The following is a 4,971-nucleotide window of genomic DNA, read 5'->3' as shown; positions in this document are numbered from 1 at the left end:
GAATAATGATGTGGCCCTAGAATAATGATGTGCTTATGTGGCCCCTATAATGCTGATGTGGCCCCTAGAATATGATGGCCCTAGAATAATGATGTGGCCCCTATAATGCTGATGTGGCCCCTAGAATAAATGTGGCCCATAGAATAATGATGTGGCCCCTATAATGATCCCCTAGAATGCTGATGTGATCCCCTAGAATAATGATGTGGCCCCTAGAATAATGATGTGGCCCCTAGAATGCTGATGTGATCCCCTAGAATAATGATGTGGCCCCTAGAATAATGATGTGACCCCTAGAATGCTGATGTGGCCCCTAGAATGCTGATGTGGCCCCCTAGAATGCTGATGTGGCCCCCTAGAATGCTGATGTGAACCCCTAGAATGCTGATGTGAACCCCTAGAATGCTGATGTGGCCCCTAGAATGCTGATGTGAACCCTTAGAATGCTGATGTGAATGCTGAACCCCTAGAATGCTGATGTGACCCCTAGAATGCTGATGTGGCCCCCTGATGGCCCCTAGAATGCTGATGGCCCCCTAGAACTGATGTGGCCCCCTAGAATGCTGATGTGAACCCCTAGAATGCTGATGTGAACCCCTAGAATGCTGATGTGAACCCCTAGAATGCTGATGTGGCCCCTAGAATGCTGATGTGAACCCCTAGAATGCTGATGTGGCCCCTAGAATGCTGATGTGGCCCCCTAGAATGCTGATGTGAACCCCTAGAATGCTGATGTGGCCGCCTAGAATGCTGATGTGGCCCCTAGAATGCTGATGTGGCCCCCTAGAATGCTGATGTGGCCCCCTAGAATGCTGATGTGAACCCCTAGAATGCTGATGTGGCCGCCACAAGGAATGCTTTGATGTGGCCCCCTAGAATGCTGATGTGGCCCCCTAGAATGCTGATGTGGCCCCTAGAATGCTGATGTGGCCCCCTAGAATGCTGATGGCATGGCCCCTAGAATGCTGATGTGGCCCCTAGAATGCTGATGGCCCCTAAGAATGCTGATGTGCCCCCTAAGGAAGTAATGTGGCCCCTAGAATGCTGATGTGGCCCTAAGAATGCTGATGTGGCCCCTAGAATGCTGATGTGAACCCCTAGAATGCTGATGTGAACCCCTAGAATGCTGATGTGGCCCCCTAGAATGCTGATGTGAACCCCTAGAATGCTGATGTGAACCCCTAGAATGCTGATGTGAACCCCTAGAATGCTGATGTGAACCCCTAGAATGCTGATGTGAACCCCTAGAATGCTGATGTGAACCCCTAGAATGCTGATGTGAACCCCTAGAATGCTGATGTGAACCCCTAGAATGCTGATGTGAACCCCTAGAATACTGATGTGAACCCCTAGAATGCTGATGTGAACCCCTAGAATGCTGATGTGGCCCAGTCAAGTGGTTTTAAAGGCCTACTCTGTGATATTTAGGTTAATGATGTGGCCCAGTCAAGTGGTTTTAAAGGCCTACTCTGTGATATTTAGGTTAATGATGTGGCCCAGTCAAGTGGTATTAAAGGCCTACTCTGTGATATTTAGGTTAATGATGTGGCCCAGTCAAGTGGTATTAAAGGCCTACTCTGTGATATTTAGGTTAATGATGTGGCCCAGTCAAGTGGTATTAAAGGCCTACTCTGTGATATTTAGGTTGTCTTTCAAATGGCACCATATTCCTATCTAGTGCACTACTTTTGGCTAGGGCCTTGGTCCAGAGTAGTGCACTATATAGAGAATAGGGTGTAATTTGGGATGCAGTCAGACAACACGTATCATCAGGACATCTACACAGCCATGAATAAATCACATAGGGTTGTATTGAGTACAGTGCTGTAAGTAGCTCTTCAGGAGAACTGTCATAAATCACATAGGGTTGTATTGAGTACAGTGCTGTAAGTAGCTCTTCAGGAGAACTGTCATAAATCACATAGGGTTGTATTGAGTACAGTGCTGTAAGTAGCTCTTCAGGAGAACTGTCATAAATCACATAGGGTTGTATTGAGTACAGTGCTGTAAGTAGCTCTTCAGGAGAACTGTCATAAATCACATAGGGTTGTATTGAGTACAGTGCTGTAAGTAGCTCTTCAGGAGAACTGTCATAAATCACATAGGGTTGTATTGAGTACAGTGCTGTAAGTAGCTCTCCAGGAGAACTTTTGTAGTAGTAGTAACATTTGTAGCAGTAGTAGTAACATTTGTAGGAGTAGTAACATTTGTAGTAGTAACATTTGTAGTAGTAACATTTGTAGTAGTAACATTTGTAGTAGTAGTAACATTTGTAGTAGTAGGTGTAGTAACATTTGTAGCAGCAGTAGTAGTAGTAGTAGTAACATTTGTAATAGTAACATTTGTAGTAGTCATAGTAGTAACATTTGTAGCAGCAGTAGTAGTAACATTTGTAGTAGCAGTAGTAGTAGTAACATTTGTAGTAGCAGTAGTAGTAACATTTGTAGCAGTAGTATTAGTAGTAACATTTGTAGTAGTAACATTTGTAGCAGTAGTCATAGTAGTAACATTTGTAGTAGTAGTAGTAGTAACATTTGTAGTAGGTGTAGTAGTAGCAACATTTGTAGTAGTAGTAACATTTGTAGCAGTAGTAGTAGTAGTAGTATCAGTAGTAGTAGGTGTAGTAACATTCGTAGCAGTAGTAGTAGCAGTAGTAGTAACATTTGTAGTAGCAGTAGTAGTAGTAACATTTGTAGTAGTAACATTTGTAGTAAATGGAGAATAGTAACATTCGTAGCAGTAGTAGTAACATTGTAGCAGCAGTAGTAGTAGTAGTAGTAACATTTGTAGTAGTAGTAGTAGTAACATTTGTAGCAGCAGTAGTAGTAGTAACATTTGTAGTAGCAGTAGTAGTAACATTTGTAGCAGTAACATTTGTAGCAGTAGTATTAGTAGTAACATTTGTAGTAGTAACATTTGTAGCAGTAGTCATAGTAGTAACATTTGTAGCAGTAGTCATAGTAGTAACATTTGTAGCAGTAGTAGTAGTAGTATCAGTAGTAGTAGGTGTAGTAACATTCATAGCAGTAGTAACATTTGTAGCAGTAGCAATAGTAGTAACATTTGTAGTAGTAGTAGTAGTAACATTTGTAGTAGTAGTAGTAGTAGTAGTATCAGTAGTAGTAGGTGTAGTAACATTCATAGCAGTAGTAGTAACATTTGTAGTAGTAGTAGTAGTAGTAGTATCAGTAGTAGTAGGTGTAGTAACATTCGTAGCAGTAGTATCATTTCTAACTGTAGTAGTAGTAACATTTGTAGCAGTAGCTGTAGTAGTAACATTTGTAGTAGTAACATTTGTAGCAGTAGTAGTAGTAACATTTGTAGCAGTAGTGGTAGTAACATTTGTAGCAGTAGTAGTAGTAGTAGTAGTAGTAACATTTGTAGCAGTAGTAGTAGTAGTAGTAGCAGTAACATTTGTAGCAGTAGTAGTAGTAGTAGTAGTAGTAGTAACATTTGTAGCAGTAGTAGTAGCAGTAACATTTGTAGCAGTAGTAGTAGTAACATTTGTAGCAGTAGTAATAGTAGTAGTAACATTTGTAGCAGTAGCTGTAATGTGTATAGCTACAGTAGATAGTTAGATAGCAGTGTATATAGATACAGTATATATTGTAGGGTAGGTACTAGTTATAGCAGTGTGTATAGATACAGTATATACTGTAGGGTAAGTACTAGTTATAGCAGTGTGTATAGATACAGTAGATAGTTAGATAGCAGTGTGTATAGATACAGTATATACTGTAGGGTAGGTACTAGTTATAGCAGTGTGTATAGATACAGTATATACTGTAGTGTAGGTACTAGTTATAGCAGTGTGTATAGATACAGTATATACTGTAGGCTAGGTACTAGTTATAGCAGTGTGTATAGATACAGTATATACTGTAGGCTAGGTACTAGTTATAGCAGTGTGTATAGATACAGTATATACTGTAGGGTAAGTACTAGTTATAGCAGTGTGTATAGATACAGTAGATAGTTAGATAGCAGTGTATATAGATACAGTATATATTGTAGGGTAGGTACTAGTTATAGCAGTGTGTATAGATACAGTATATACTGTAGGGTAAGTACTAGTTATAGCAGTGTGTATAGATACAGTATATACTGTAGGCTAGGTACTAGTTATAGCAGTGTGTATAGATACAGTATATACTGTAGGCTAGGTACTAGTTATAGCAGTGTGTATAGATACAGTATATACTGTAGGGTAAGTACTAGTTATAGCAGTGTGTATAGATACAGTAGATAGTTAGATAGCAGTGTGTATAGATACAGTAGATAGATAGCAGTGTGTATAGATACAGTAGATAGTTAGATAGCAGTGTGTATAGACACAGTATATACTGTAGGGTAGGTACTAGTTATAGCAGTGTGTATAGATACAGTATATACTGTAGGGTAAGTACTAGTTATAGCAGTGTGTATAGATACAGTAGATAGTTAGATAGCAGTGTGTATAGATACAGTAGATAGATAGCAGTGTGTATAGATACAGTAGATACTAGTTATAGCAGTGTGTATAGATACAGTAGATAGTTAGATAGCAGTGTGTATAGATACAGTATATACTGTAGGCTAGGTACTAGTTATAGCAGTGTGTATAGATACAGTATATACTGTAGGTTAGGTACTAGTTATAGCAGTGTGTATAGATACAGTAGATACTGTAGGGTAGGTACTAGTTATAGCAGTGTGTATAGATACAGTAGATACTGTAGGGTAGGTACTAGTTATAGCAGTGTGTATAGATACAGTAGATACTGTAGGGTAGGTACTAGTTATAGCAGTGTATATAGATACAGTATATACTGTAGGGTAGGTACTAGTTATAGCAGTGTGTATAGATACAGTAGATACTGTAGGGTAGGTACTAGTTATAGCAGTGTGTATAGATACAGTATATACTGTAGGCTAGGTACTAGTTACAGCAGTGTGTATAGATACAGTATATACTGTAGTGTAGGTACTAGT

Source organism: Oncorhynchus gorbuscha, linkage group LG19 (assembly GCF_021184085.1).
Source record: "Oncorhynchus gorbuscha isolate QuinsamMale2020 ecotype Even-year linkage group LG19, OgorEven_v1.0, whole genome shotgun sequence".
Classification (NCBI taxonomy): domain Eukaryota; kingdom Metazoa; phylum Chordata; class Actinopteri; order Salmoniformes; family Salmonidae; genus Oncorhynchus; species Oncorhynchus gorbuscha.
This window is presented reverse-complemented; position numbering follows the sequence as displayed.